Genomic DNA, 21,430 nt, shown 5'->3' with positions numbered 1-21,430 from the left:
ACATGCGCAAACACCCATATACATACAAAAGCCCGTGAATTAAGAAGAATACTTAATGGAGTGAATAGCTGGCATAGCGTATGCTTGAGTTGAAAGGTGAAGTTCTCAGATCCCTGTGACTCTAGCAGGCACATGGTTCATATGCAGGAGCAACTTCAGTCCGGGTTGTGGTCAGTGGGAGAGGGAGGTTGTAGGTCCTGTCCTGGTGGATCCTCTGGATTTTTGCACTCCATTGTGGGCTCTTCCCACCTCTTCCAGTCTTCTTCAAAGTCAGGCTTTGTTGAGCTGGTGGCAGGCAGGTGGGTTTCCAGTTGGGCTATGATTCTCCGCCCTCTTGTTTACAGACCTTTTCTTTTTCCAGGATGAGAGCTTTCTGTGTATTATCTTTGTTGTTTCTCTCACTGAGTTTCACCGGTGACACTTTTAATTTTAGCATTTTACCCAGAAGCCTTAGGACCTTATTTTTGAAAAGCTTATACAAGAAGAGCTTGGTTGGTTTTAAGATCTACCTTTTCAAAGCATAAAGTAGTAACACTTGTAGAATTCTGTCCTCATTTTCCATCCATACTGTAATTCAAATGTCCTTGTTTACATTTCCCCTGCAGTTCTTTAAGTCTTATTATCTCACCTTAGGGCCTCTGCCTTCCCAGTATCTCACTTTAGGTCCAGAGTGAAGATTGCCTAAGTAGTCTCAATTACGGGGGTGGGGGGGGTGGGGGGCATTTATAGACCTAGTTTTTCACCCCTGGAGTTCCTGTTCCTTGTCATTTCCTGTTCATTATTGAACCAGTTGCTAAGTGCAATTTGCTGTATTATCCCACCAGACAACTCTTCCAGGCTTGCCAAAGACATGCTTGACTTGTTAATCCATTTGCCTCTCCATAGCATCTGGATCCAGCCATAGCTTCCTAACTGAAAAGCAAAAACAACTTTTAAAAAAGATTTATGTTATTTTATGTGTCTGAGTGTGTGGCCTTCTTGTACATATGTGCACCATATGCATGTGGAGGTCCGAAAAGACCGTCTGATTCCCAGCAGGTGTAAATAAAGTGTTTGCATGAAGATCTGAGTTTAGATGCCAGAGCCCATGTATGTCTGGACAAAGTAGCCAGCCTTTATCTGCTTTTCTATGCCTGTTATCTGCTGTAAGAGCCAGTGTTCTTGATTATTTAAGGTGTCCTGTGGAACATTCAGCCAAGATCAAAAGTATTTAACAATATCCATATTATAGTGTTAGAAAGGAAATGGACAATGACTCTTAGCTTCCCATTTCCCAATGACTCTTAGCTTCCCATTTCCCTTCCTGTTAAGACTAAAGAATAATAATATTTGGTTGTGCCTACCAGGCCTCTAAAAATAATAATTTCTGACAAGTCTGACCCTTTGTTTCTATGGCTATTGTTAACAATATTTGGTACATGGAAAAAAGAAAATTCTGGTTAAAAGGAATTCACACTAACACTATATTGACATCTGATTCCTTCTATAATATAAATATAACTGATTGACATCTGATTCCTTCTATAATATAAATATAACTGCCTGTTTACTTCCTCACACTGTTCTGGTATAATATGAAGAGAATAGAAGATATCAATTTATCATCTACAAGTAAGGGTTATAATAGCTTAGATATTAAAAACCAGTCTTCTCTAGGGCTAGCCACGTCATATGAATTGATAGCTATAAAATCAAACTGGCTAAAATATTGCTAAAATGAAAAGATAAATAAGTCTTACACGCGTTCGCGACCGGCCAGGAAAGACGCAACAAACCAGAATCTTCTGCGGCAAAACTTTATTGCTTACATCTTCAGGAGCAAGCGTGCAAAACCCCCCATTGCTTACATCTTTAGGAGCCAGAGCGCCAGAGCGCCAGAGCGCCAGAGCGCAGAGCAAGAGCTCTATTGTTTACATCTTTAGGAGCAAGAGAGCAAGCCACCAAAGCCCCAAGCCCCAAAACGAAAGCGAAACCCCCTCCCTCTTAAGGAGAGTTATCCTTCGCCTAGGACGTATCACTCCCTGATTGGCTGCAGCCCATGGCCGAGTTGTGGTCATGGGGAAGGCAGAGCACATGGGGTGGAGAACTACCTTTGGCACATGCGCAGATTATTTGTTTACCACTTAGAACACAGCTGTCAGCGCCATCTTGTAACGGCGAATGTGGGGGCGGCTTCCCACAGTTCCCCCTTTTCTATTAATAAAAGCAATAGGCCACCCATATTAATGAGAGTGGAGATAGAGGTCAAATCCCCAGTGTGCAGGTAAAGGAGCCGTACACATAACCTCCTTCCAGGCTCATCACCTAGAGGGGTCCTGGTCTGGTCCCGTGTTGTTTTTCCTGGAGGAAGGACACTTGAACACTCAACCTTCTTGAAAGATGACATGTCTCCCTAGAATAGGCTCATATATGCCGCAGAGCCCTTTTACTGCAGTGCTTAGCCATGCAACTCTCTCGGGCTGCTGAAGCACACTCACTCTATCCCGTGCAATGAGACTAGCCTCGTGGTGTGCAAGAGCTGAGTGGCCAGCGACCTATTGCTTAAGCATAGATAACCATAAATCAGGGGAAGCACCATGTTCTAGAGCTGCAAGCGCCTGGGCAATAACCACCTTGTCTCTCCTAGTTTGGGCCTTAAGCTTACAGACCAACCAAAGAAGCAACACTAATCCACAGCAAAGTGTATCTCCAAATAATATCAATCCCACCCATTCTTTAAAGAAGGAAAATGCTGAGGAGATCCAATTGGGTAATCCTTTGGTCAGGGACAGGTCCAAGCGCGTGGAGTTGACCTGAAGTCTCAATTCCCGAAGGATCTGTTCAAATTCAGCCGTCCAATTCTGTAACATATACTGAGAAAGACTTTTTGACAAATTAGCTGCCCTAGTAAATTTCTCATACTGAATGGAAGTAACACACAATCCCGGAAACTTTTGTTCACATCCCAGCTGAGCTATTTGCCATAATACATCTAGTTGTTTCTGGACAAGATCTATGAGTTGATTAACCAGCATGAGACCACCCTGTATCTTGACATTAGCTGAGGCCTGTTTATCTATGACTGTAGTCACTGAGGCTGACAAAGTGTTAATGGTGTCAGTCGTCTGGACCTGTCCAGACAGAGCCAAGGCTGTCTGAATCAAGGCCAAACCCAGTTCCTAGTTAGTGGTAAAAAAGCAGGGGAATACTTGAGCATTATACATCACCGGCATTGGGAGTGGAAATGTCGACATTATCCCCCAACGCTGCTCTCTCTTTATTATTGACGCCCTGGACATCACCAAGACGAGGGACATCAGTATTCCCTTGGTCAGTCTGGATTTTTCGGGTGAGTCTTTCTGGTATCCAAAGTGGGTTGTCTTCATTCTGTGGGAAAACACAAATAGCTCCCCTGGATCTTATCAAAATAGGATCTGGGCCATACCATTTATTATCAAGGACATTTTTTCATTTAACCATCTCATTGGGCCTATCTGGCTCTGAACAATGACGTTTAGCCGCAGTATGGCCATGAGCATCAAGATTAAAAAATTGAGTGTAAAGAGTGCCATAGACACAGACACTCTTGGTACTCGGGGTAGAGTCTCGACTCCCCTCTTCTGCTTTATTAGATAGGCTTTGAGGGTGCGATGCGCACACTCAACAATACCCTGTCCTTGAGGGTTGTATGGAAGTCCAGTCAGGTGGGTCACGTCCATCTGACGGCAGAACTGCTGGAATTTTTGAGATGTATAAGCTGGTCCATTATCAGTCTTAAGGAGTTTGGGTTTCCCCCAAGCACTCCATGCCTCAAGACAATGTTGAATCACATGTGAGGCTTTTTTTCCGGTTAACGGAGAAGCAAACATGATGCCAGAGCATGTGTCAATGGACACATGTAAACATTGATTTTTCCCAAAGGAGGAAATATGCGTGACATCCATTTGCCAGACCTGTAATGGCCTGACGCCACGAGGGTTTACCCCTACATGAGTAGATAAAATTTGACAACAATCTAAAGGCATTATTAAGTAATCAGAATCATTTTCAGTAGAACCAATCCCTCTGGCAGCTCAAGGAATACCAGAGGAAGGAAAACAGCCATGTAGGCTTGGCAAAGTTATTAGTTGAGCTATTCTGTCCCTTTGTGATATAGAAAAGACAACTTGAGGACAAGAACAGAGAACCTGAAGTTCCCCTTTACAATCCTGATCTACAACTCCAGGGTGGACAATAAGACCTTGTAGGCTGCAAGAGCCTGCCTCTGTCTCTCTGGCCACAAAATCTGAGAAGGACTCCTGAGGTTCCCTGGACGATCTTTGTTAGTTGTCCAGTGGCTTCACCTGCTCGGGAGAGTGCCTTCCAGGCCCTAATAGCCTTTTCATCTGATACAGAACTACTAAGAACTGGCTCCTTGAGCTCATCTAGTGATGAATATAGGCTCCTTCTCCTAGAAGCCTCCGCTGATTGATCTTTTTTCTTTTCTTTTTCCTTCTCCTTCCTTCCAATCTCTCCCCAGGTATTCTTACCTGACCTAAACTTTTCCTCGGGTTCAAGACCCGTGGAAAGGCCTGTATACTTATTTTGTGTACCATATTTCCTCTTTGCTCCTACTCTCTCTCCCCGCTTTACTTCTGATAGATTGCCCTGAATTTCATCCAGAATTTTTAGCCCTGCCTTAACCGCTTGATAACATGTGAAAAGGAACAAAAGGGCTCCTAACACTAGAAAAAGTTTAAGGCCAAACATACCTTGTAAAGCTATTTCCCACTTTACTTCTGATAGACTGTCTTGAATTTCGTTAGAAAGTTCAAGGCCAGGCGTACCTTGTAAAGCTATTCCCCACTTTACTTCTGATAGACTGTCTTGAATTTCGTTAGAAAGTTTAAGACCAGACTTACCTTGTAAAGCTATACTTATGGGTACCCTGTTCCCCAGCTGAAGAGTTCTGAATTTACGCAGTTGAATCTTTCTCAACAGTCTGTTTTACGGGAACACTTCATTACCACCATTCCCCAGCTGAAGAGTTCTGAATCCACGCTGGATCCTTTTCAACAGTCTGTTTTACGGGAACCTTTATGACCGTGACCCGCAGTTCTGGTTCCGGAATGAGGGATCTTTTTTGCGCCGGTAATGGTTAACTCCCGTCCCGAGTTTTCTTGTCCCGGGTTTTTTCTTCCCGGATTTTCTCGTCCCGGGTTTCGGCACCAACTCTTACACGCGTTCGCGACCGGCCAGGAAAGACGCAACAAACCAGAATCTTCTGCGGCAAAACTTTATTGCTTACATCTTCAGGAGCAAGCGTGCAAAACCCCCCATTGCTTACATCTTTAGGAGCCAGAGCGCCAGAGCGCCAGAGCGCCAGAGCGCAGAGCAAGAGCTCTATTGTTTACATCTTTAGGAGCAAGAGAGCAAGCCACCAAAGCCCCAAGCCCCAAAACGAAAGCGAAACCCCCTCCCTCTTAAGGAGAGTTATCCTTCGCCTAGGACGTATCACTCCCTGATTGGCTGCAGCCCATGGCCGAGTTGTGGTCACGGGGAAGGCAGAGCACATGGGGTGGAGAACTACCTTTGGCACATGCGCAGATTATTTGTTTACCACTTAGAACACAGCTGTCAGCGCCATCTTGTAACGGCGAATGTGGGGGCGGCTTCCCACAAATAAGTTATTTTAAACACCCCAAATATAAAGTATTTTGTAGGTACAAATAAATGCAGGGAAAACCACAGTTGATTATTATAAATTATATATAATTTATTTGGTTAAATTACATGTTTCCCTCATTTTCTACCTTAACTTTGTTAAGGTGGACAATATTTGATTATTTTAATTTTCAACATAATATTCCTATTATATGTGACATATAAATGTCTTCTTATGTCACATATAAATGTTATATCGCATATAAGTATTGTATCAAAAAAAGAAAAAAATCAGATCTAAAGGATAATAGCAAGTTATTTGTTAGCCCCTGATTGGCCCAAGTGGGCTGCCTAGCCCATGGGGGAGCTGTGAACAAAGTTCCCAAGAGGAAGCTGCACCTGCATAGGGTGACAGTTGATCAAACCTCAGTGCTTGTGGGGAGCTTGGGATGGGAAATATCCAGAGCCTAATTACAAATCATCTTGCATTGTCTCCTTAATAATCAACCATTGCCTGCACTGTATGTGACCTACTAACCTTGTGCTTAATCCTTTAAAGTGTAGAGACAGGCCCCTAGCTTCTGCCAACTCAAACACTAAGTCTATTGCCACAGTGGTGTCTGAGGCCTATAACAGAGATTTTCATATTTATGTAAAAGTGTCTGTGACTTTCTATGTTCTGAAATACTTAATGAAATTGCTAATACATTGGAACATAGAATTAGAGGTATCTTAAATCTGTGTCCCCAGGCCATAGTTATTCATATTTGCCTCCAAAATAAACTATTTCTCGTCCCTTTGAAACGAAAGCTGGCTGCTGTTTTATTTTAATATGGGAATATGCATGGATCTAAGCCTGCAGTTGAGGGGTTCAGGATCCAGACTAGCAGAGTGTGTTGGTTTGAATGAGGGTGGCCTCATAGGCTCATGTGTTTGAATGCTTGGTCTCCTAGTGAGTGGAATTATTTGGGAAGGATTAGGAGGTGTGGCTTTGTTGGAATAAGTGTGACCTTGTTGGAGAAAGTGTGTCTCTGGGGTTGAGCTTTGAGTTTTCAGAAGCCCATCCCATGCCCAGTCTCTTTCTGCCTTCTGCCTGTGGGTCAGGATGTAAGACCTCAGCTACTGCTCCAATGCCATTCCTGTCAGCTCCCCACCTTGAGCTTCATGGATTAACTCTCTAAAACTCTAAGCTGGCCGCCAGTTAAATGCTTTGCTTTATAAGAGTTGCCTTGGCCATGGTGTCTCCTCACAGCAAGAGAACAGTGACTAAGACACAGTATATTTGAGTTTTATCAGTACCAGATAGTATCAGGAGACACGAAGCAAGGCAAGATCATCAGAGAAAGACAGAAACAAAAGGAGACTAAGAACCAGTGAGGGCTGGGATTAAGAAAGAAACCTTTTTGTTTAATCTCTCTGTCTCTCTGTCTGTCTCTGTCTCTCTGTCTCTCTCTGATTCTGTCTCTATCTCTCTGTCTCTGTGTGTACAACTTTGGGTGTTGGTTCAAACACCTTGTTTGGGACAGAAATTCTTTAAAAAATATTTCTTTTATTTTCAAGATTTTAATTACATTATTTTCCCTTTCTCCCTTATAGCCCTCCTTACTTTTCTTCACATTCATGACCCCTATTTTCATAATTGTTTTTGACACCCTGTCCTAGTTAGTATCACTATTGCTGTGATGAAACATCATGGCCAAAAGCAACTTGGGCTTCGGGGGAAGGGTTATTTGGCTTACACTTCTACATTGTAATCTACCACTGAAGGAAGTCAGGGCAGGAGCTCAAACAGGGAAGGAGCCCGGAGACAAACAGGAGACAGGAGCTGATGCAGAAGACGTGGGGGAGTGCTGCTTGCTCTTTGTGCCTCAGTCAGCCTGCTTGCTTTCTTTCTTTTTCTTTTTCTTTTTCTTTTTCTTTTTCTTTTTCTTTTTCTTTTTCTTTTTCTTCTTCTTCTTCTTCTTCTTCTTCTTCTTCTTCTTCTTCTTCCTCCTCCTCCTCCTCCTCCTCCTCCTCCTCCTCCTCCTTCTTCTTCTTCTTCTTCTTCTTCTCCTTCTCTTTCTTCTCTCTCTCTCTCTCTCTCTCTCTCTCTCTCTCTCTCTCTTTCTTTCTTTCTTTCTTTCTGGTTTTTTTGAGACAGGTTTCTCTGTATAGCCCTGGCTGTCCTGGAACTCATTTTGTAGACCAGGCTAGCCTCGAACTCAGAAATCCGCTTGCCTCTGCCTCCCAAGTGCTGGGATTAAAGGCATGTGTCACCATGCCCGACCAGCCTGCTTTCTTATAGAATCCAGGACCACCAGCCCAAGATTTGCATCACCCATTAATCACTAAGTAAGAATGCCTAATAGGCTTTCCTATAGCTATATCTTATGGAGGTGTGTTCTCAGCTGAGGTTCCCTCCTTTCAGATGACTCTAGTGTGTGTCAAGTTAACACCAAAACTAGCCAGCACACATGCATATATGTATATACATATTCCTAACTGTAACCTGTTCAGTTTGTGTGTTACATGTACGTATCTTTTCAGGGATGACCATTTTTCCTATTCTCAGCATTCCTTAGTTGTCTGTAGTTTTGTGTAGGGTTAAGGATTCATGGTCTTAGGTTATTTGCTTTGACGTGTCTGTTGTCTGTGCTCAGCTCATGTTTAGGCAGTCATCTTGGTAAGACTTTATCTGTGTAGCTTCCCACATTCCTAGGAGACACAATCACACAGTAAATTTCATGTTACCCTGGCTCTTAAATCTTCCATCCTCCCACCCCCTATTGTGCAGTGTTTCCTGAGCCCTAGGTGTGGTAGTTGTATTGTTGATGCTTCCATTGGAACTAGGCTCCACCCCTCAGTGTTTTGATTGGTTGTTTTTTTTTTTGTAATAGTCTCCACCTGTTGCAAAGAGACTTTTCCTTGATGAAGGGTGAGGACTAACTACACTTCTCTGTGGGTGCAAATATATAGAAGGTGGTTAGAGATTATGCTGGTAAGGTGGTAGTTGTAGGTTCTCCTCCAACATCCACCATGCATGACTTCAATAGCCCTGGGTAGTGGCTAGATTTCCAATACCAGGCATGCTTTCCCACTTATTGAGTTGGCCTTCAAGTCCAATTAGAGAGCTGTCGGTTACTGCCAAGTTTTGTGTGGCACTACTGTGCCCTTAGGGTTATCATGCCATGTTGACTGTTGTGGTTCATAGGTGTCAGAGCTGGGGGCTCCCTAGCCTTTGGAAGCTTGCATGTCGACTTTTTGTACTGTGAGAGCTAGTCCTCAGAGAGAAGACTTTCTGTTAATTTCCTCCCAGGGTTCTTTTGGCTCCGTGTCTGAAGTGTATGGTGTGTCTTCAGCAATATAGACTTATCTTCCACCCCTGGAGAGCAACCAAGGACAATAGCAATAGTCTGTAATGCTCTGGGAATCTTTTTGGACAACCCTGACCATCAGCTCAAAAGAGAACTTCTCATGCTGTGCGTTAGGGTTTATAGGGTGGTCTCTGCCTCTTGGAGGGAACCTTGTCAACTCAGATGAGAAAATTCTATTTAAACTATGTATGCATATTTATATGCAGATGTCTGTGTTTTTTGTGGATAGTTAATGCACGATTCCTGACTTTCAGATATCCCTAGTGTAACTTTACTTCCCTCCTCCTCTGCTTCCCTCCTCCTTTGTAACTAGAGCGCCCCCCCTTGTCCCCATTTACTTGGTTAGATCACTGGACCTCACTAGTCCCTTCCCTATTGCTCTCTAACCTTGCTCACTGTAGCAGTGGTTCATTTTTTTACTTCCCTGCCAACTTGGTCTTGGTGGGTACTCTTTTTAATGTATGTTTGTATTCTGTTTGCAAGTATTTTGTGGAACATTTCTAAGTCCATGTTCATTAGGGCTGTTGGCCTGCAGTTTTCTTTGTTGTTATTGTTGTTGTTGGGTCTTAACTTGCCTTGGTATTAGAGTAATATTGGCTTTGTAGGAGTCTGGGAGCATTCCCTCTGTTGCTGTAGATCTTTGAAAGTCTGGTAGTATTCTGCAGTGATGCCATCTGGTGCTGGGCTGGTTTCTGTTGCAATCTCCTTGTTTGTTGTGGGTCTGCTTTGCTTGTTGACTTCTTGGTTTAATTTTAGAGATTTGGGCAAATCTAGAAATTAATGCATTTCTTTTCCAGATTAATGAAGTACAAGTGTTAAAAGTATTCCTGAATAATATTCAGGATTTCTTTGGTGTCTGTTGCAATGATTCCTCGTTTGTTGGATTCTGTTAATTTGGGACCTCTCGTTCTTTCTTTTGGTTAAATGGGCTGAAGGTCTGTTAATCTTTATTCTCGCAAAGAACCCATTTCTAGATCCACTGATATTTTTCTTTCCTATTTCATTGACTTCTGGTCTGATTTTTATTTTTATTTTTTGCTGTCAACTGGGTTTGGATTTGGTTTGTTAGTTTTAAGTTATATTTGGTTTGTGGTGAGATGGGGATCCTAAGGTGTTATTTCAGTTCTTTTGAGTTTGTAGAGATGTGGTTTGTGCTTCTGTGTGTTGCTGAGTGGAATGTACATTCTTTAGTGCTTAGATATCTGTTAGGTCTGTTTGATGTATGATGTTAATTAATTATGATGGTTTTTTTGTTTATTTTTTCCCAGATGTCCTGTCTATTGGAGAAGGTGGGGTATTGAAATCACTTACTATTAATGGATTGATGTTTTCAAATCCAGTAGTACATTTTTTATGAAATTGGGCGCATCAGACTTTGGGGATCTATGTTTAGGATAGTTCTTGGTTAACTCTTCCCTTGATTAGGATGAAGTGCCTCTCTTTATGTCTTCTGATTGGTTTAAAACGGAGTCTATTTTGTCAGATTTTAGGAGAGTGGTGCCTGCCTGCTTCCTGATCCCATTTGACTGAAGTACTTTTATCCATCCCTTTATTCTTAGGTGACACCTAGCTTTAAAGGTAAAATGTGTTTCTTATAGACAACAGATTGATAGATAGATTTTGTTTTTTAATCTATTCAGTGAACCCGAGTCTTTTGATTGAGAATTGAGACCATTGGTATTTAAAGTTATTGAAATGTGTGTGCTAATTTCCGTCATTGGGCTCTTGATGTGTCATTCTAAGTGGTGCTTTGTGTTTTAATAATAATGGATGTGTATTCCTTTCCACAGTCTCTTGGCAATGCTCATTTCTCTCTTCAACCCAAAATATTGCTTCCAGTATCTTCTTGAAGTTTGGTTTATTGGATATAAACTTTTTAGGCTGTTTATGTTGTGAAAGTTTTTCTTCTTTTCTTCTTTAATTATGAATCGTTTGGCTGAGATATTCGTTTAGGCGGGCATCACAGTCTCTTAGGTTTTGGCTCACATTGCTCCAGGCTCTTCCGGCTTTCAAAGTTTCCGTTGAGAAATCAGGTGTTCGTCTGATGGGTTTTCCTTTGTATGTGACTTTATGTGACTTATGTTTTCTCTCTCGCAGCTTTAAATACACTTTCTTTGTTCTGTATACTTACTTAGTGTTTTAATTATGATATGCTGTGGGGATTTTCTCTTCTGGGCTGGTCTAGTTGCTTGTTTATGTGCTTCTTAGAGCTGTATGTGTGTCTTCCCTTAGTTTGGGCAAGAGCTTGTGGAATATCTGGTCTATGCCATTGACTTAGGAATCTTCTCTCTTATATGCCTATAATTTCAAAGGTCTGGGGTTTTTCTGGTGCATATTTCCTGGATGTTCCTGTCTTGTAGATTTTGTTGTTGCTGTTGTTAAATTTTAATATTCTTCATTTCAGCTTGAGTCCTCTTCTTCAATGTTTGTATTTCCCCTTTGGATTCTGTTCCAGTCTTGGATTGTCATAGCTATTTCCATCAGACAGATGTTTGTGTTTTCTTGGGATTTTTTTTTCTTATTTCTTTTTAAACTTTGCAGTATGGGAACTGGTTACAAGTTCTGATGATAAATAGAGTCTTTTCCTTCAGGCCGACGGCAGTCTTGGCTGCTGTGTGTCTTCACAATTGATAAAACTATCAAGGTGTCTTTTGTTTCCCAGGGGCTCACTGTATAATCGCTTCTGAATTTTTAAGTCTTCATGTTTAAAAGTCCCTTATAATAGTGTATGCTTTTCTTTAATAAAGATGGATCTTATAGTCTTTACTTTTTATTTTTATTTATTTTTTTTCTAGTATAGAATAGAGTTTATTTAGGGCATGGGGAAGGGAGTTGAGGGAGTAGGAAAGGCAGAGCTAGTTTTTACTTTTTAAAAAATATGATTCCATAAAAAATATGATTCTGAGTGTGTAATTTATAGGGAGAGAATGGACTTTTCCAAAAGGAATAGATTTCATATAAAAACTAAAGCTTTAGTTGATTTTACAATTTACTAGTATCATTTGTGTGTTTTTCCCTTTCTATAATTTTCATTCATGTATTTAAGAAACCAGATTTTATAAATAGATATAAATACTTCTGAGTATGAGTCTGGGTTTCCCAAGGGAAAAGGTCTTTACAAATGAGGATTTCAAATATAGCATGGGATCTCTTTTTCTATAGCTATGGAACTTTTTTGTTTGATCTAAGGTTTTATTTTGTGTTTATGGGTGTTTAGGCTGCCTGTATTTATGTACACTTCCTATGTGACTGGTGCCTGCTAAGGTCAGAATAAGGTGTCAGAACCCCTGGAACTGGAGTTATAGATTGTTGCACCATCATGTGGGGCTGGGAATCAAACCAGTTCCCCTGGAAGAGCAGCTGTTGATGTCAACTGCAGATCCATCTCTCCAGCTCCCTTCTGTAGCTTCTATCTTAAAATAGATCATATATCATGTGAGCTTTTTACTGGGGAGCTACCAGATAAGGAACCAGTGGCAGACCAAAGTAATGATTTTACTGTTTGTCTGCTTCATCAAGCCAGTGAATTTATTGAGGTTACTTATCAGAGTATAGGTGAGGGGTTCCAACAGAAGAATGGACAACTCAAAGCCAACTGTGTCACCACAGCTTGAGTTACAACAAAAAGCCCACCCAAGCTTGAGTTACAACAAAAGCTGCAACTGTGGTGTGTGCTGCATGACATTCGGGCAGCTCAGGAGGTTGGAGTATCCTTTGGGTAGCTTGGTTGGAGAGTCTCCTTGTTCAGAAGGTGTTTACTGCTTCCATAACCATGTAGAGGGGGTCTTGTATATCTTATTAGTTTTAGGAACTTCTTGAGACTTGAGTTGTTTACCTCAATTCAAGGCATCTCCCTTCTTACTTGTATGAAAGTTTTGCCACAGTTTATACCAGCAGGAGTGTGTTGCCTGGTATTTTGCCACCATGACATTTAGCATTCATGGCTGATCAGGAATGTTGATGAGAGTTTCTTTCTGGCTGCCTACACAGCAACTTCCGGCTCTACAGAGGCCAGCTAGTAAGGCGAGCATTTCCAGGCCAGTTGCTACTTAACACCATAACAGTTTTTCCTTTTATATGAATTTTGCTCTATTAGGAGGCAAGGATGGAAGGGGCAAGGGCTCAGCAGACCAAATGAGATTAGAGAATTAAGGAGAGAGTTTTCAAAATTTACCTTTAGTTATGATATAACCCTAAATTTTAAAAAATAATTTCCTATTTTTAACAACTTTTAATTTAGATGTAGTTCCTAGTTTTTTTTTTTAATTTGTAAGTTGCTAAATTTATTGTTTGTTGTCTTTAGATGTTTTAAAATCCCAGTTAAAGAGGGTGCTCATTATGTCTTAAAAAATTCTATTACGATGTTCAGTAAAGCGTACAAACAACAGCAACAGCAACAACAGTTTAGAGATATTAAATAATGTTCCCTATTGAGTGAATCAAGCTATAAAGGCAAGTTCTCTTAAGTTAGATCCTGTATTTGTTACTTTTCTGTCACTATGAGAAAACAGCATGACATGAAGCAACATAGAGGAGGAAGAGCTTATTTGAGCTTCCAGGCCATCACACTGGAGAAGTGTGGCAGCTAGCGGCAGGCATGGAGGCTAGCAGCAGGCATGGTGGCGGTAGCAGGAAGTCAAGAGTTTGCATCTCATCCTCAAGAGAGAAGCAGAGGGGAAATAGAAGTGGTGTGGGTCTTTAAAGTCTTGACGTTGATCTCTGGTGACATACTTCCTTCATTAAGGACACACTCTGTAAGCCCCCTAAACAGTGGTACCAATGATGTCCTCATGCAAACCACTGCAGAGCAGATGTTCAGCTACCTTTCAAAAAACAAAACGAAACAAAACACTTGTAAGTTGAATAGATACACTTACCAAACATAAAATTAGCTGGAATAGGAGTACCAGCTTTTCTTCACAGATCCTTTCCCAGATATTGGATGAGGAGCTAGAGAAAAAGGACAGAATGTTAGCGGATTAACAGTCAACGGTGAGACCCCAAAATGCTTTCAAAGCAAACAGACCACACTGATACTTCAAACCAAATGCTTTTAAAGCAGCCAAAAAAAGGTACCTAACAAGTAGAATGTAAAAATCATCATGGAATAAACAAATAGATCATCATTTAAGCCAAGAGAGGTCCACTCACAATATCCACTCAAGGTAGGAACCCTGGATGGTTGGGCCCAACGGGCCCATGCTGGTACCTGGCTCTCATCCTGGTGTCTCCTTTAGTGAAAAATGGATTCTGGACTCCTATATTGAGACTACTGTTAAAGTAAAAAGATACAGCTCTGACCTCAAAGGGGACAAGAGAAAGTTTATTCCTGAATCAAATATGAAGGATCATTGCTTGGTCACACAGACTTAGTTTATTTCATATTCCATGTCCCAGTGTGGTAAGAATTCCATGAATTCTGTATAGTAGCAGAACAAATAAAATTGTAAATACACTTTTTAAATATGGTTGGCATATCAGATAGGTGGGAAACAGCAAAGTGGGGGATTCTTGTTAATAGGTCATGGATGCTACCATGATGATATTTTTGCTTTTGAGTTAGTGGAAGTGAGGGATCTGTTTGTAAACTTTAAAAGATGTACTTAATAATCACAAGGATGGCAGGGCACACGCAGAAACAGATGTGTTATCTGCAGATGTGTGATTATGTAGAAAATCCCCAGGATCTACAACACAACCTACTCTACTTAGTGATCCATTAATTTTTACAATAAAAGATAAACTCAAAATTAATTTTATTCTTGTGCATCATCAACATCTGGACACCAAATTTAAAATAGTGTACAATCATTGGAAAATGAGGACATAGCTAGCTACAGATCTAGCATAAAAGCATAGGACTTGCAGGCTGAAAACTTCAAAATGCTGATACAGTTATGGCAGATCTGAATTAATGGAGAGACATACAATATTCATGGAATGAAAAAATTATTATATAAAAAGCAGAGTAGCAGGGATAGCTGAGGTAAAACTGAAAAGGAAGTGTAGACAATTCTGTCTACCCTAAAGATGAACTTTTTTCTTCCTAGACATGGTCTCACTATGTATTATTACCAGATGATTTGGGACACACAAGAAATCCACCTGCCTGTTTCCCAAGTGCTGGGATTAAAGGCATGCACCACCATTCCCCTCCAAGACTTACTTTATAGCTCTGTGGTGAAGATTTTGTGGTACTGCTCAAAAGATAGACATATATACATCTGTGGGGCAGAATAGCAGATCCTGCAGATACTGTTTTCTGCATATAAGTTTCTCAAGTTCAAAAGCAAGTGAATGGAGGCAGGATGACCATACCAGCAAATGGTGTTAGAACAATCCTTCACAGGTTGAAAATTTGTCCCTCAGTCTGTTTCTCACTTCATTACAGAGTTAACTCAAATTAGATGTCAGACTCAATCTAAAATACCAACGTTTAAAACTCAAGGAAAAGAATAAGGGAATTCTATATTTGACTCAAACTTTACCTGGAGGAGAAAAATAAACTGAATCCCTTCAGAATTAAAAAGGATTATGTTCAAAGAATGAGAAGATAATTTTATGTAGGGAAAATATTTAAAAATCATATACCAGAGGAAACAGGTTCTATAATGTATGGAACTCTCAAAATCAGCAGCAAAATAAAGGATTTAATAGAAATAGAATATAAGATTTGAGACATTTTATCAAGTGATATTACAGATGGCACATGGCAAGTGAGAACATCTTCCAGATAATCCACTCTTTAGGAAATGCAGACACACACACACACACACACACACACACACCAGAATGGATAAAATAAAAAAAATGTGATAACAGCAAACGATAGCACATGATAGAAGTAGATCCCTCATACATTGCTGTCTGGTTTGTGACATGGGACAGCTAGTGCTTAAAACCCTAACAGCAGCTACCGCCACATAAGCTAGTTATATAAACTCTTGGGCATTTGTCCCAGAGAAATGAAAGCTCTCTTTATTGAAAACCTATTCACACACTATCGACAGTATGTTCATTGAAGTAGCCAGAAACTGGGGAAGGCCTGGGTAGGTGTTGTTTCTTGGAGGGACAAATAAATCAACAGATAAACACACCTGTGACATTGTGCCCAGCCAGCAGTGAAAAGGACTGAACACAAATAGAGTGAATCCCAGGAACGTAAACTGGGGAAAAATTGATTTCCAAGGATTTATACTGAACGTCCTACTTCAGTGTCATTGAAATTAACGTTCTGGACACAGAGAGCCAATGAGAGGTTGTGAAGGACTATGGAACAGCTTTTGGAGGGATGTGGTTATAGCTCTGAGAGCATCATGACATTTCCTTGAAGGATGGTTTTGAGTTGTAACTGCCAGTGTTAATACCGTGGCTTTGATATTAACGTTGTCTTAGGAGGAAACTCAGGTAAGGGTATGTAAAGCATGTGGATTTATGGCTACCTCAAAATCCAAAGCATAGTTACAAAATGGGAGCTGCATCATACTGATGGTATAAAAGAGAAATGCAAAGTAGAGGCAGGTCACGTGACTGAGAGGCCATGGCGTCTGAGGACAGGAAGAGAAGGCCAATGGGAGAATTCAGCTTTTCTTTGGATATACTAGGAAACCATTGCAGGATTATTTAGAGATTATGAATGGACTCGTCCCTCACTGGATGACTTTGCCTGCTATTCCAGGGGACTGGGAGAGAAGGTGGAACCTATTATTAGGTGGTCTTTCCATTAGCTCAGGGAAGGCGTGATGGCGATGATTTCTAGGGTAACAGCGGTAGAGATGGGAGGGGGGTGGGTTCTAGGTGTGGTCTGAAGCAGGGGTTTCAGGGCCTGCTTAAAACCTCGGATATATCTCTAAGAAGAACACTCACAACCATAACATGTATGCAGAGAGCCTAGCTCAGACTTATACAGTCTCTGTGAGCCTGGCTTAGTTGATTCTGTGGGCTGTGTTCTTATGGTGTCCTTGACCCCTCTGGCTCTTACAATCCTTCCTCCCCCTCTTCCACAGGGTTCCCCTGGCTTTGCCTAGTGTTTGGCTGTAGGTCTGCATCTGCTCCCATCAGTTGCTGGATGGTGCCTCTCTAATGACAACTGGGCTAGACACAAATCCAAGCGTATAAGAGAATATCATTAGGAATCAGGGTGTCCCTGACTCTCTTGCCTGAACTTGGGATCCTTATTCTCTTACTGGGTGGCTTTGTTTAGCCTTGATATGAGGCTTTGTGCCTGCTCTTACTGTAATTTGTTGGCCATATTTGTTTGATATCCCTGGGAGACCTACTCTTTTTTTTTTTTTTTAAATTAAGGGAAATGGAAGAGGAATAGATGTTGGGGAGGAGGGGAGGTGTGTATGTGTGGGACTGGGAAGAGTAGAGGGAGAGGAAACTGGTCAGGACGTAATGTGTGAGAGAAGAATAAAAAATAAAAAGAAATAAATATTTTAAGTGTGGAGTGGTGGTGTAGAGATACTAAATAAAGTTGATAAAAAAAACCATAGCTCTCAAAAACAAAACTAAACAACCCAAAACTAAACTAAACCAAACCAAACCAATCAATCAAGCAACCAAACAACTAAACAACAACAAAACCAAAAACAAATCCCCAAATCCCTTGGCTATGCAGAGCCATAGGATGGAGAGGCAGGAGGCCCAAGGTTGCAGCTTGAACATGTCAGGGGGGAGCCAGCAGTGAGTGCTGTTTTGAGTTTGGTTTTAGCAGAGGGTTAGGATGCGGTAAATCAGTTTAGGACTGACTTAACACTTGGTGGATGGACAGGGCATACAGACTCCAATGCCCAGGGCAAGGCTAGATCAAAGTTTGCAGGTGGCGTCAGGAGGCACTGGCCTTGGAAGTGTGGAGTTTCTGGAGGTAAAGGCAGGCTTTGCCTAAGGGAAGCAACGTCTGGCTGGAGGGAGGGTCCTGGTGACAGTGCTGATGACTGACTGACAGCTGACAGTGTTGGTTGTTGAGGTAGCTCATAGCTTTCCTGCAGCTGCAGAGAAGGTTAAGGAAGGCTGGGGAAGTGGCGCACTGGGGAAAGTGGTTTTGTGTATGTTTTTTTTTTGTTTTTTTGTTTTGTTTTGTTTTTTGTTTTAATTTCAAGACAGGTTTCTTTGTGTAGCCCTGGCTGTCCTAGAACTGATTCTATGGGTCCTTGAACTCAGAGATCCACCTGCTTCTACCACCCAAATGCTGGGATTAAAAGGCATGTGCCACAACTCCCGGCTTGGGTAAAGTGATTAGTAGGCAAATATGAGACCTGAGTTTGGTTCTCCAGCACCCACATGAAAGCCATGAGTGGCGGCATGCACATCTGAGGTGGAGAAGCAACTGAGGATGACATCTCAGCCTTGACCCCTGGCCACCCACATTCACATTGAGAAGCACATCACACAATATGGATCCACCACAGGAAGGAAGGAAGTGGGTGGTGCTCAGGACGAAAGTAGGACTGGCAGGAGTTTTTTCCCCACTAAGGCAATTTCATATTAATTTTCTTTATATACAGAATACATAACGATGGCTGCTGTAGTGATTTTTAATGTTTATTATTGAACCTGCCATCGCCTTTTCTCATCTCCATCCCCCTTCATGAAGATCTCATTTTTCTCTACATAGTTCTCTTCTTATTTGTCTGTCTGTCTTCTCTGCATCTGAGTCTCTGAAAGAGCAATTTTATATAAAATTGAAAATCCTTTTTTTACATTTACTTATGGCATATGTGTGGGCCACATGTACACGTGTGTGGGGCATGTCCATATTTGTGTGCTCCTGCATGTGTGTGTGTCCATGTCATGACACACATGATATTTAACCTGAGTTCTAAGAGGCCTCCTCATGACACTCAGAATTTGTGTTCATTGGCCCAGTGTTCGCTGTGTGATTAGAAGACAACTTGTGGAAAAATGCTTTCTCTCCGTTCATCATGTCGGCTAAGAGGACTGAGCTCAGCTCGTCAGTTGAGTCGCAAGTGCTTTTTGTTGCTGAGTCATCTTGCTGGCCCCCTTGAAGCAGACATTTTTAAAAGTGCAAGATATATGAGCCTTTGTTTGGTGCGATTAAGGATCTAGCTAGCTGCAGAGGAGAGGCTGCCGGAAGTGCCCCTCCCATCCCTATCGCTGTCCCCAAGACAGGCGCCTCAAGGAGATCTGAGAGAGTGCTGGGTGCCATGGAGGAGGTAATGGGATAGCGGACAGATGCAGGCAGGATTGGAGACATAAAACACTGTCTAAGTGAAGGGCAATTGTATTTGAAGTAATTTGAAGATTGACAGGAAATTCATAAGAGAATATGGAGTTCCATTTACGATGGTAAGGGATCGCCTCGTCCATGGCTTCCTGACCTCTGCAAGAACCGAAGTTGCTGCTGGCACGGCTCCAAAACATGAAATGTAAAATGGAATTGAATAATCTCTCCTAAATCAATTTTGTGAGCCAAATGACCTACAGAGCGGTGTGATATAGTGCAGGTGTACGGCACAGAGAGCGCTGTCTGCGGAATACATTACAGCAATTGGGGCTGAAGATAACCAAATGCTGCCTTCTTTGGTTTCTGGAACCTGGTCTCTAGCTAACTTCCCACAAGCTGTCGGGGCGGGTGTCTGTTTGCTTTGGAGCACTGATTGGAGTCCCGAGGGCCACTCCACTGGGCGTGAGGAAAGCTCTCCGGTCGGCCAGTCCTCCTTAGGAGCACTCAGCTGCTGTTTTGTGTAGCGTGGGCTTGGGGTGCGGATGCTCTTAGGCTGCTTCCTGAAAGCCTGGCTCCTTCCTGTGTTTCTATAATGTTGCTGTTTATACCAAACCTGGAAATGCCTTGGAGCTCAGGGCTTTATCCTTAGAAGCAGAGGTCTCCTAGTCAGGTCGATGCTGGACCCAGACTGGATTCTTGGTTCCAGCAGGTGGCTTTGAAGGTGAGACATTGCTCTTCTTACCAGTTAAGATACTGGACTACATAGATACATAGATACTGGACTATATAGCTTCTTTGGGTCCTCACTTGGCTGGACCATCCTCAGTGGGCATGGAGACAATGAACTCTAGCTGTTCCTTAGGGACCAATAGTTAATGGCTATTTTTGTTTTGTTTGGAGATTCCTGGGAAAACTGACATCCCACTTCCACTTAACTTTACTTTTTGAGGCATTGCAGGGGTTTCTAGAACTGGTTTGTAGGGGAAGTGGCTGCCAAAGTGGACCTTTACTGGAGATGTCAGCTGTCTGGGACTACCAAGGACCAGGGATCTGCATATGCTTTTGTGTGGTCATGTGTAGGCTCATCTATTTCTCTCCCCTTCAGCTTTTTAAAAGCCTAGAAACCATTCTTAATTACATGCCACACAAAAACAGCATGTCAGCCATCCTTGACTGACCTTCTTCGTTGCCATTAGCCCAGGAGGCAGAAGTAAGATGTTGAGCTGGCCACAGTGTCATTTACTGAGTCCACCCTGGAGTGAGAGCACAGAGCATGCCCAGTGAGCTGGGCATTTGTGGACTTCGGTATCAGAAATGACCATTACTTGTATGTGTTATAGACTACCACCATGCAGACATTGAGTTGCCAGTACGGTCTATTTATATTTATAGATCCACCATCCCATGACTGCAGAACACTGGACTCAGTGGGCCTAAGCAAGTCTTTCCTTTTCTTGGAACAGGAAAGTTCCTGGGAGTGGAGAGTTTTGCCATACCCTCTAGCCTGGAAAGTTAGAATTTCTAGGGGGTGGGAGGCTCATACCCACTGGTATGACCCCATAACTTTAGCATCTGGAAGTGTTGGTGACTGTCTGACCTGCCTGTCTTCAAGCCACTGATCTGCAGGGCGGAGTCCTAAACGTGGTCACTCCCCTGACAGTGCAGGCTTTCCTTTCCCTGCTTCTCTGTGCTCCCAGCTCTTTACCGACACTTTCTGTTCCTGTCTCTTTCTAACTAATTACCCCTCTTATAATTCCTCCTGTCCCTCCCCCGGGACCTGTCAGTGCTGTAGAATGAGGATGCTTTTGACTTCATGAGCAAACTCTGGTCCAGGGGGCACGAACAGTGACATGAGGAAGCCTTTTAGTACATCAGCAGAAGGGGCAGGTAAGAGATGGTTGGAGGCGCTTATGGCTGTGAGGCCCAGGTGGCTTATCTGATCTCTGAAGCTTTGGTGCTAGCCCTGAGGCTCACCCTGGCTCACTTTGGTACCTGAATGTGCACATTCCCAGCTATCACAGGGAAGGGGAAAGAAAGGAAGGGAAGGAAAAAGTGGAAAGGAAAGGGAGAAGGAGGAGGGAGTAAAGAAAGGGGAAGGAAGGAAGGAAGGAAGGAAGGAAGGAAGGAAGGAAGGAAGGAAGGAAGGAAGGAAGGGGAAGAAGGAAGGAGCACCCATCCAAAGAGCAGGGCACTGAGTCCAATAGAAGCCCCAGAAAGGAATGTTGCTTTGTCTTCAGAGGCCAGAGCGTCTCAAACTCTAACGTGTACA

General features: G+C 42.3%; 1 protein-coding gene across 34 annotated transcripts in view; it reads left to right on the top strand.

Moving 5' to 3' along the window:
- The window catches only part of Pcbp3 (poly(rC) binding protein 3), a 200,264-nt gene that overhangs the window by 36,461 nt on the left and 142,373 nt on the right, over positions 1-21,430 (top strand). The window contains exon 1 of one of the 34 annotated variants that reach the window (XM_030245194.1): positions 19,786-19,882. The exons of 32 other annotated variants lie outside the window; for them this stretch is intronic. The gene's annotated coding sequence lies outside the window, so the exon portion shown is untranslated. Of the gene's footprint in view, positions 1-19,785; positions 19,883-21,430 lie in introns of those variants that run through there. One more of the 34 variants, XM_006513917.1, reaches the window with a different exon arrangement.

Source organism: Mus musculus, chromosome 10 (assembly GCF_000001635.26).
Source record: "Mus musculus strain C57BL/6J chromosome 10, GRCm38.p6 C57BL/6J".
NCBI lineage: Eukaryota > Metazoa > Chordata > Mammalia > Rodentia > Muridae > Mus > Mus musculus.
This window is presented reverse-complemented; position numbering and strand designations above follow the sequence as displayed.